The sequence below is a fragment of the Herpailurus yagouaroundi genome, unplaced genomic scaffold (genome assembly GCF_014898765.1).
Source record: "Herpailurus yagouaroundi ecotype Mexico unplaced genomic scaffold, PumYag 195, whole genome shotgun sequence".
NCBI classification, from domain to species: Eukaryota; Metazoa; Chordata; class Mammalia; order Carnivora; family Felidae; genus Herpailurus; species Herpailurus yagouaroundi.
This window is the reverse complement of record NW_024412426.1, coordinates 3,930,285-3,942,009: the sequence shown is the minus strand read 5'-3', so window position 1 is coordinate 3,942,009 and position 11,725 is coordinate 3,930,285. Positions and strand designations below refer to the sequence as shown.

Here is an 11,725-nt window from a genome sequence, read left to right as displayed (position 1 = left end):
GACGCTAACTTTATTTACTCTGTCTATGATTTAGTCTCCTCATCTGTGAAATGGGGATATTGATGGTGCCCACAACTTAGAATGGTTATGAGGGTTAAATGAGATTAGTCCATAGCACTCAGTAATGCCCATTATCATTATGTGCTTAGAAAACAGCTTTCTAGTATATTGTGACCAGTTACGAAAAAAAATCACATCTATATGTGTGCATGTGTGTATGTAAATGTACGTGTGTGTGTGTGTACATATATAGAGAGAGAATACATATAGATATCTTCATCTATATCTATATCTAAAGAGAGAGACATGGAAGAATGTTCATGAAGGTGATACTGAGTGGGTTTTTTTCACTTATATTTTTATTTATTGTTAGACTGTCTTACAATAAATATTGATTTCTGTATACACTTAGCCACTTCAACTCCCCAAATACAGCCACACACACACACATACATACAAACACTCTAACCTATAATAGGCGTATACAAACCCCACAAATGCACACATAAAACACACAAACACACATACTCCCTCAGGGGGCAGAAACTCTGAGTCCAGATGTGACCCAGCCTTGGGGACATTGAGAACGTGCCGGTGCAGACAACATGTGGACCTCGGGCCATCTGTGGCTCTCCGCCAGGAGGGAGGGGCAGGCACGCTGCCAGCTCTGGAGCCAGGAAGTGACATTCCTATTCATCCAAGCCTTCAAGTAAACACCCAACCTGGGTGTCTGGAGACAGACCGCCCCCCCCCCCGGGCCCCCGCCTCCCTGTCCATGAAACGTGGGCCCTTGTAGGCACAGGCTGGCTGCACAAGCCTGTTTCTCAGGGTGGAGGAGTGGGGTCAGGAGTAGAGGCCTCCAGCCCACAGCACAGCACACAAAGGACAGTTGGGAAGTTTCTAGAATAGAAAGGAACTAACTAACTGCCGTCAGAAAACTGATTTATTTTTATTCTTGAAAGTTTAGGAAAGGCAAGCGGAATGGGATGGAAGGAGCTCCATTCTACACTTTAATTGGAAGTTCTTTATTTTTCCCCTGGAAGAGAAAACTTGTGATGACTTTTGAACCGGCTTCAATGCTTAGGCCTCAAGCTTGCTGGAGTTTACAATAGCAAATGTATGATCATAATCAGCCTGCCGCACGTTGGCATGTATTGTGACCGAGAATGAGCGGGTGCCACATGGCCTCCAGAAATCAAACTTGCTTTCCTGTTGAAGGGAGCAAACGATGCCGAGTATTAGGACAGAAATGAAGGGAATTTCTGGACCTGTGAGCCATCCCTGACCTTTGGAGAAGGACCTGGAGAGAGAAGCAGCAAGTAGAACAGAGCCTTGTCCAGAGTTGGAGACTCACACGGGTGGGCCCAGCTGCCAGGCCCCAGGCCTCCTTTAAGTTTAGAGTCAGCATGGGGAGGTCACAGGGTCAAGGAGCTCCTGTGGAAAAGAAGAGGGAATCCCTAATTCCCTCAAGAGACATGATCTCTACCCTCCGAAGTTTACATTGTAATTGGGGAAATGAGATGGGCACTCATGAAATCATTAGAAAAAAAGTCTCCTTATATCGCCTTCACCCCTCCATCTTGGGCAGTGGAGACCCTACGTACTAAAGAAGTTGACGGAAATATATAGCTGACCAGGGCCACCAGGTACAGCCACAGAGGTCCTACCATGTACAATCTACATAGCCAGATCTCCTTCAACACTTGCATAACACTAATGACCCGAATCATCACCCAAAAGAGGAAGGGGCATAACATTAATATCCAAAATTTTACTAACTTGCAGCTCTGGTGAATGAGGACCCCAGCGCCTCCTTCCACTGCCCCCAAGTTTCCCATTCTTTTGTTCATTCGCTCTCTCCTCCCTTCCTGCCTTCTTTCCTTCCTTTTTTTCCTTTCCTTCTTTCCTTCATTCCCTCCCTCTCTCCCTTTCAGGTTTAGCATTTTAAAGTGCACAGTTTTGGGGGTAGCTGGGTGGCTCAGTCAGTTAAGCAACTGGCTCTTGATCTCGGCTCAGGTCATGATCTCACGGTTCATGGGTTTGAGCTCCTGGAGCTTGGGATTCTCTCTCTCCCTCTTTCTCTGCTCCTTTCCTGAGTGTGCTCTTTCTTTCTCTCTGAAAATAAATAAACTTAAAAAAAAAGTGGGGCGCCTGGGTGGCGCAGTCGGTTAAGCGTCCGACTTCAGCCAGGTCAGATCTCGCGGTCCGCGAGTTCGAGCCCCGCGTCGGGCTCTGGGCTGATGGCTCAGAGCCTGGAGCCTGTTTCCGATTCTGTGTCTCCCTCTCTCTCTCTGCCCCTCCCCCGTTCATGCTCTGTCTCTCTCTGTCCCAAAAATAAATAAATGTTGAAAAAAAAAATAAAAAAAAAAAAGTGCACAGTTTAGTGGATTTTGGTATATTCACAAAGTTTTGCAAACATCATCACTCATTCCAGAACCTTGTCATCACTGAAAAAGAAACCCTATCCATTAAGCAGTCACTCTTGTTCCCCTCTTGCTCCAGCCCCTGGCAACCACTAATCTACTTTCTGTCTGAATGGATTTGCCTGTTCTGGACATTTCCTGTAAATGGAATCATACGCTGTGTAGGCTTTTGCATCCGGCTTCTTTCATTTAGTGTGTTTACAGAGCCCATCCGTGTTATTGCATGTATCGATACTTCCTTACTTTTCTCAGGTTTTTCTGGGCACCCAAGATGGTGATTCCCACGTGCTCAGGCACAGGTCTGCTCATGGACGTCTGCTCCCCAGAAGCCACTTGGGAAAAGTGCCTCACAGCGGCTGCCTCTGCCCAGTTTGCAGATGCTGTTCTCCCATCTCGGTCTCGTCATCTAGTATTCTTCAAAGTGGAAAACCCTAAGGTGTCAAACGATATTCAGTTCCCATCAAGTCCTTCCCCCTACATACACCAGAGCTATGTCCTGTGCAGACTTGGGGACATGGCCTCCCTCCCTGCCTGAGCGCTGCCCCTGCTCCCCCAGGCCTTTCAGAAGATCCCACCTTCAGCTTGGAATGACAGGCTTCTCCGGTGCCTGACGGAGGGCCTGGACTTCCTCTCCTTCCTCTCTCTCATTCACTCTGATACTCCAGACCAAGGTAGGAAGGGGCCCAAGACAAAACAAACACACCCTAAAATAAGGATTGATGTGAGAGTGATTTTTAAGGCTGTGTTTCCACGAAAAACCAGTAGGGGTGTGGGAAAGTAGCGTGGGGAGTACGTGGAAGCCCAGGAGGAACTGATATCAAGTGAAGTCCCACGGAGAGTAACCTGAGCCCAATCTCCCCAGGGACCGACAGTGCACGTCAGCCCTTGGAGTCAGATGTTTGTACTCTGCACCTGTCAGTCACTGGCTGAGGGCTCCTCCTTTGGTGTGTTCAGTCCAGACCCTTTAGCTTGCAGGGTCCCCTGGCAAAGGACATCCTGACAGGCTGAGGACAGCCCTTTGACATAGAGACGCAGGTGTTGGCCGTGGAGAAGTGAAAGCAGACGGGCTCAGCTACATTCACTCTTTTTTTTATGTTTTATTTTATTTTACATTTATTTGAGAGAGAGAGAGAGAGACAGAGAATCCCAAGCAGGCCCCACTCTCAGTGTGGAGCCCAACATGGGACTGAATCGCACAAACTGTGAGGTCATGACCTGAGCTGAAATCGAGTCAGATGCTCAACAGACTGAGCCACCCAGGTGCCCTAAATGGCTTTTTTTTTTTAAACGTTTTATTTATTTTTGGGAAAGACAGAGAATGTGAGTGGGGGAGGGGCCACAGAGAGAGGGAGACAGAGGATTCTAAGTAGGCCCCATGCTGACAGCAGTGAGCCTGAATCGGGTGCTCGAACTCACAAACCGTGAGATCATGACCTGAGCAGAAATCAGCAGTTGGATGCTTAATCAACTGAGCCACCCAGGCGCCCCTGGCTTTGGCTTTTTAAAAGGAATCTTGGGCAACTGAGGAGAAGAGTTTCAGAGTGAGGCCGAGAAGGTTCCCCTGAATTCTCATTGAGTTCTGAGTCTCAGTGGGAAGTCACAATGACCCCAGACCTAGTCTGTGCCTGGTTAACTAACCCCGCCACCAGGAGCCTGAGCAGACCTTTCAGGCTACAGCACGACTACTCAGTAAAGGTCCACTGGGGGCCCCAGAAGAATTAAGAGGAAAGGAGACAACGCAAAGAGGGGATATAAGAAAGGGTGAGGGGAAAATGGAGGAGAGTAGACAGGAAAAGATGGGGGGCGTAGGTAACTCATAAAGAAGTCAGGGGTAAAGGACAGAGAGGAGACAGAGGCAGCCATGCTGGAGGGTGACAGGCACCACTGACAGCTTCTCCTATGATGTTTGCAACCTAGGCTTCCGGACACTGGATCTATGATGGAGGCCACATTCGCCACATCCTTGTCAGAGCCCTGCTCTCAACCCTCCAGCTACCTTCCCAAATTATATGAGGGGGAAAAAGTCCAGGAGGGTCTCCATGGCAGTCTGACCTTGACCCCCACAGACCTCCCACAGACTTCGGGCTGAAGGTGGCCAGGAGAACCAGGAAGCAGAAGTCCTGATCCGGCCAGCAAACAGAGGGCCCTCAGTGAGTGTGCCAGCCTGTAAATTGTCCTTTTGTTTCGCGGGCTTTACCGAACACGGTTTTATTTCATGTGACTGTGCTATTTCAGGAGGAGTAAATATTGCCGGCGGTCTGTTTAAAAAGGCCAATGACCTGAAATGTTTTTTTTTTTTTTTTTTTCCTTTTCTTTTCCATTTGAATTATCTCCAAAAGACAGGTCTGCCCAAGCATCATGCCATTTTAATTCACGGGCTTTTACTTCTAACTTTCCCTTTCTGTCTTGTGTTTTGTTGAGCCGGAAAACAAAGGGAGAAAAGAGAGGGGATAAAGATACAGGCGCTGACCTAGGCCCGAGCAAAGGGGGGTAGATGTCCAGGGTGCAACCTGGAAGAGGGCAGGGAGCCATAGGCTCTCTGCTGCCTTTGCTGCTTCCGGAACTTGTGTTTGACCTATAATTATAGCCTCTTTCCTCTGATTTCCTCTGTGAAAATAGCAACATTCAGACTAAGCACAGAATAGAAAAAAGCCCTACATAAAGGATCAGGGACTTATAAATACAGTTAAAATTACAGGATTGTTACCCCCATAGTTCAGTTGTCTGAGAGTGGGTTGGGAAAGGGGGAGCACAGCTCTTGAAACTTGTCTCATGCCCTAAAATACCCAGGTGTGCCTCTTTAGGGGCCCTGTCAAAAATAGATTTGCTACAGGTTTTATGCTTTTTTTTTTTCCACTAGGTGTCAATCATTGTAAGAATGGATGTCCCCGGCCAGGCACCTCCCACTCAGGAGTTCTATTTTGACTTCTTAAGGATTCTCACTCATCATCTGATTGTTCAGGTTCTTCTCAACTCATTATCTCTAAGGAGGTGGAACAGGGTATCCTTGTCTCAGCAAATACCTCCTAGTTTTCTGCACTTTTCCCCCTAGACAAACAAACACCATGTTCATGTTGGAATTGTCATGTTCTTATATATGACTCAGCACCCTGCCCATAGCTTACCCACACTGGCCCTCCCATTGGGATCTCTTAACTTGGAACAAGTGAGAGATCACCAGGAAAGTTCATCTCTGGTGACAGAGACTGTCAGATGGAAATATGGCCATGGAAAGTGGAGTAGCCTGTTGCCGTGAAAGAGGGTGAAGCAACCGTGAATGAGAAACAGAGGCCACAGGCAAAGACAAAGGCCTGCCTGGTACTGAAGTCTTTGATTCTCATGGTTTCTGAGGCCTAGCTCCATGTATTCCTGATCTTTGCATAGCCTAGATACTCAACCTTTCCTTGAATTCCATGAGCTGATACATTCCCTCTTTCCCCTAAACTAGTTCAAGCGGGTTTTTTTGATTGTGTGCAACCAAAAGCCTTGACTAATAAGATAGTGCCAATGCTGAGAATTCTCTAGGGAAGTTGACGAAGCAATATTATCAGTGCAGCTTCTCAAAACCAGTTTCACAAAGGGCTAAGAACAATGTTTATAGGATGCTGACTTTGAATTACTGTCACTGCTCTACTTTCCAGAAAGATGAGCCTTGGGAAGAAGAGTGAAAATATTCCAGGCAGCATGCATGACCCAGCTACTGAAGAAGAGGAAGGAATCTGGGGACAAGACTTGTGGCCAGGCCTCTGCCTTCATGTGGAATCACACATGAGCTTTCCAGATAGGAGATTTCCAGAAGAGAGAGCTAGAATTACCTTCCTATCACTCACTACAATGTCTTAACTCTCACTATGGGATCTACAGTACGTTAACCCAATGTCCCATATCTGCCTCTTAGTAGAGCCAAAGAATAGGGACTGATCTTGGTGAGTGTTAATAGCTAACTCTGTACTCAGAGTTGTCACCTACACACTAAATGACTACAGTCCCCTTTCTGTGTCTAGAGGGTAAATATAATGGTCTGACATGATGGTGTAGAATATGCCCTAGTCTGGGCATCCGAGGACCTGGATTCCAGCTGAGGTTTTGCTGTCAGGCACTTAGAAGACCAGCTAAGCCTATGGGTCCAGTTTATTCATTGGCTAAATAGGGGGTCGGGCTAGATAATCTCTTAACTCCCTTCTTGCTCTCATGAACCATTACTCAAAGGTAATTTCCTGGCCTAGAATCATTCTCCACAATGCATACTCTTTGCTTTCCACCAAAACCAGGAGGGACAAAAAGGAAAGAGAACAAGAAATTCAGGCATGTTTTCTCATGTTTAAGGTGAGATGAATCTTTTTACAAATTAAGGTTATTTAACATTTGATTTGATTTTTGATATACGTTTATTACACAAGAAATACATGTTTACTATAGAAAATTTAGATATAAATAAGTAAACAGTAAAGAGTTTCATCTGTAATCCTTCCTATCAAAGATAGCGTCGATATTTTGTGTGTATAAATGAAATTTTTTTTCTGCACACAAATATACATTTTTTAAAGTGAAAATGGGATCAGAGTATCCATTTTCCTTTTCAAGTTGACCTCAACATCCTGAAAACATCTTTCTATGTTAATAAATATATAGCAGTGATTTTAATAGCTGTACGGTAATCTGTTGTTTGGGCGTACCTTAATTTATTCAACCAATCCCCTATACTTTGTGCATATATATACATACATACTTTCTGTGTGTGTGTGTGTGTGTGTCTGTGTGTGTATTTTTTAAGACTTCTGTGTTAGCAGACAGTACAATTCAACATGATAAAGGATGCAGAGCCTCCACACCCTTCCCTGCGGGTTCCTGTGTTAGTCAAGCTCTTTTGCCCTGCAGGGAACCATTTGATTTCTCTGTACCACATGACCTCCTGCCACCCTGGTCACAACTGACTGGACTGGCATTCTCTCCTCCGCAAAGGCAGCCATCTGGAGGCTGGCCAAAAGCCTATGAGGGGCCTGGCAGGAGTCCTGTGCCCTGAGAGGGATTCCTTTCCTGGGTGGTGCTGAACAGAGCGAGCAGATTCTCCCTCAGGGTATCGAATGCGAGACCTATGAGCAACCTCCATGGGGGGAGAGAGGGGCAGGCACGGGGATGAATCTGTGGGGTAAACCTCATGCACTGAAATAACCAGCGGGTTATGTGATTCCTGGGGTTCACCCTCCCTGGCTCCAGGTAGCTTAACAAGGAGGGTGAGGCCGTGGTGTCTGGAGCCCGAGAGCCTGGGTTTGGATCCTGGCTCTGTACTTCTTACCTGTGTAATCTCAGGCTAGTCCCTTAGCCTCCCTGTTCCTGAGTTTCCCCGTGCGGAAAATAAGGACAATAAGGCCTACTACAAAAGGCTGCTGTGAAAACGAAATGAATTAATATACGTAAAAGGCTTTAGAAGAGTGCTGAGTACACAGCAGATGTATTTGTATCCTGCCTCTGCCGGTACTGTCTGCTCTACCTAGAATCTCGGGAATTTTAGGACTCTTACAGGTCACTCTTATCTTCAAGGACATACTGATGACTTCAAATATCCTGCTTTTATTAGTTTACTCTCAAAACAATTTTTTTAATGTTTATTTTTTGAGAGAGAGAGAGAGAGGGAGACAGAGCACGAGCAGGGGAGGGACAGAGAGAGAGGGAGACACAGAATTCAAAGCAGGCTCCAGGCTCTGAGCTGTCAGCACAGAGCCCGACGTGGCGCTCAAACTCATGGACTGTGAGATCATGACCTGAGCCAAAGTCGGACGCTTAACTGACTGAGCCACCCAGGCGCCCCTGGTTTGCTCTTGAAGTACTTCTGTTCTTTCCACCAGATTCCTCACTTCCTTAAGGGCTTGGGTTACACCTTAGTTTCCACTGTGCCCTCCACAGTGTCTTGTGCAGAGTAAGCGCCCGATACATGATTGATTCTGCCATTTGGTGAGAGAGTATTTTCCATGCAGCCCCAGCACAGCCAGCTTGGACCAGCGTAGTGGTCAGCTGGGCCGGCAGCCCAGCTCCCCCTCCCCCACGGCAGCCTCCCCCAAGCCAGTCTCCTTGGATGGTAGGGCACCAGCAGCCCCGCTGGCAAGAGGAAGCCTCGCGCTCCATGCAGAGCCGAATTCTTGAGACTGGAAGTCGTAGCCTACTTTAGGTTGCAGACTTAGAAAAACATCCCTGCCAAAGTGAACCCAGAGCCTCCTTGACATGTGCCAGAGCTGACAAACTACAGGGCTACAGGGGCGCCTGTGTGCCTCAGTCAGTTAAGCATCCAACTCTTGGTTTCGGCTCGGGTCATGATCTCATGGTTTTTGGGTTCAAGCCCTGCATTGGTCTCCACACTGTTATCGCAGCACCTGCTTGGGATTCTCTCTCTCCCCTCTCTTCCCCTTCCCCACTAATTTTCTCTCTCTCTCTCTCTGAAAATAAATGAATAAACTTTATATATATATATATATATATATATACACTATATATATAAACTATATATACTATATACTATATATACTATAAACTGTATATACTATAAACTATACTGTATACTATATACTATAGTATATACTATATACTGGGTCCAGTTTATTCATTGGCTAAATATAATACTATATACTATATATACTATATAAACTATATATATATATATATATCCCTATAGGGTTACAATCTGTTTTGGGGACTCCTCTCTTCAGGGAAGCAGCAAACCTGCGTGCTTCCTGGGAGGGCCCCCAGGTCACACACTCTAGTTTCCCTCTTGGGGTGTCCTGAGGCTAGAGCCCTGGACAAAGAATGGAATGAAGGCAGTGAAGGTTGCTGGTCCTTCTCAGGGCTTTGGTCTCCTCTGGACCCATGTGCTCACCTACCTGGACCACCAAACGTGGGCCTTCAACGTCTGATTGCTGAACAGCCCCTGGAGCCCCAGTTTCCTATTAGCTGGAGAGAGGCTCAGCTGAGCAGGACAACTAGAAAGGGAGGCACTCCAGAGGACAGACAGCAAGTTCAGTACCAAAGGTATCAGGGCTTACCGAGCATTATGCTGGGTGTGTTGTGTCGTGTTAATAATAATAGTAACAGCTGACACATACAATTGCCACCTGCCAATGACTATTCCAAGCATCTTCTACTTCTTAGCTCACTTAATCACTACCCCAAGTCATTGGAGTAGATGGTATTATTATCTCCATTTTACAGATGAGGAAACTGAGGCACAGAGAAGTCAAGTAACTTGCTTGAGTTCCCACAGCTACTCGGCGGCACACCCGGATGTGTACCTAATCCCTACACAAAAGCTTTTCGATTAATGTTTAAGTATGATCATGTATGCATGCACACATTTCATTCTCATGGGAACTCTGTAATGGCTAATAGGTTAATATGGGCCCATTTCATGGAGGGGAAAATCGAAGCCCAGAGAGGTGAAACACGTTCGGGTCACATAAGTAACCTGTGGTGGATTTCACACCAGGCTCATCTGGCTCTGTGACACCTCAACACAGAGAAAACCACGTAAAAGGACAGGAGAATGCTTAGTGGCCTTGGGAAAGGAGGCCATCGAAGACCACGAAGAATTAGGGATGTGCAGATCAGGTCTGCTGGAAATAGCAGCAGGCACAGCAAGGAGCCAGACCTGACTACCTGGTTCTTTGCTGGTTTCAAGCCATACCAACTAGCTAGATGAGTGAGCTGATTAAAGTCCCACGGCGGCATGCCTTTTAGAAAAGTGAACCCAGCAGAGCCGAAAACCAGCTCTAAACGCAGCCAAATCTCCAAACGGAAAAATCTCAAAGCTTTTCTCGAATTCTATACTCACTTTCTAAGCCATCTAATTTTTTTTTCTTTTTTCCTCTCCCTGCTGAGTTTGTTCGCCCCCCCCCCCCCCTTCAAACTATCTCTGGCTCAAGAAAGTTGAGATTCTAGAACTCCAGAACTGGAGAGAAACTTAGCAATGATCTAAAGCACCTTGTCAAGGCTGCTTAGAGCAAACTACTGCTTCTCATTGTGTGTTTAAACTGTTTCTCCCTGAGGAAGATTTGCCCGTTGTTAATGAGACTGAGAAACTGGCTGGTGGCAGAAGTATTTCAGGCTCTTGCCTGGAATCATACAAAGGACGCTGATGGGTGGCTCAGTCTGTTAAGCGGCTCGGGTCATGATCTCACACTCCGTGAGTTCGAGCCCCACGTCAGGCTCTGTGCTGACAACTCGGAGCCTGGAGCCTGCTTTGGATTCTGTGTCTCCCTCTCTCTCTGCCCCTCCCCTGCTCATGCTCTCTCTCTGTGTCTCAAAAATAAATAAACACATTTAAAAAAAGAAGAGTACAGTTAAAGAAAATAAAACAAAGAAATTCACAAATGCATAATGATAATACCATGAGACTGTGTTAACAGATACTTGTAAGCGGTTTTAGGCAAGCACTCAAACCAGAAACTATCAGCGCCTGCAGGCATCCAGAGACCTCACCAAGGAAGAGACCCAGGAGAAGAACTGAGGTCTAGAGAAATTTCAGGCCTGAAGGCAGCAGGGTTTCTCAGCTGAAGTTAGGTAGCCCTGGTTTGGCAATCCACCTTTGCCCTTTCTGGCTGCGGCACCACAACCAGTGACACACCTTGGCATTCTCAGAGCTTCTTTTCATTGTGCAACTGTCTGATTGGGTGGTTCCCTGCACTGAAGAGGAAATGAATGGTGACTAGAACATTGAATCCATAAAATGACTGACTATAAAATTGAGTTACACTTTACAGATACTTTTTTTTAAATGTTTATTTATTATTGAGAGACAGAGAGACACAGAGCATGAGCAGGGAGGGGCAGAGAGGGGGGAGACACAGGATCTGAGGCAGGCTCCAGGCTCCGAGCTGTCAGCACAGAGCCCAACACGGGGCTCGAACTCACAAACTGTGAGATCATGATCTGAGCCGAAGTCAGACGCTTCACCCATTGAGCCACCCAGGCACCCCATTTTACAGATACTTTTCAAATATTTTTTTTAAGTTTATTTAGTTATTTTGAGAGAGACAGAGAGAGAGAGAGAGAGAGTATGAGCAGGGGAGGGGCAGAGAATCCCAAGCAGGCTCTGCACTGCCAGCATGGAGCTCAACGTGAGGCATGAACCCACAAACCATGAGATCATGACCCAAGCAGAAACCAAGACTTGGACGTTTACCAAATGAGCCACCCGGGCTCCCCTATACTTTGCTGATTCTTATCATCGTCACCACCATTATCTGCACCAAGCAGTCACTGATTACCCAGCCAGCTCCTTTTAGAGAGGGAGGAGGTTTTTCTAACACGGTGGA

The 11,725-nt window shown here is 46.5% G+C and overlaps 1 long non-coding RNA gene across 1 annotated transcript in view; it reads right to left on the bottom strand.

Annotated features, from left to right (window-relative positions):
* Positions 1-793: 793 nt before the first annotated feature.
* Positions 794-11,725, bottom strand: part of LOC121011758 (uncharacterized) — a 58,992-nt gene continuing 48,060 nt past the window's right edge. Inside the window, exon 3 of the long non-coding RNA XR_005781741.1 lies at positions 794-1,209. This is a non-coding gene — a long non-coding RNA (uncharacterized LOC121011758). The remainder of the gene's footprint in view (positions 1,210-11,725) is intronic.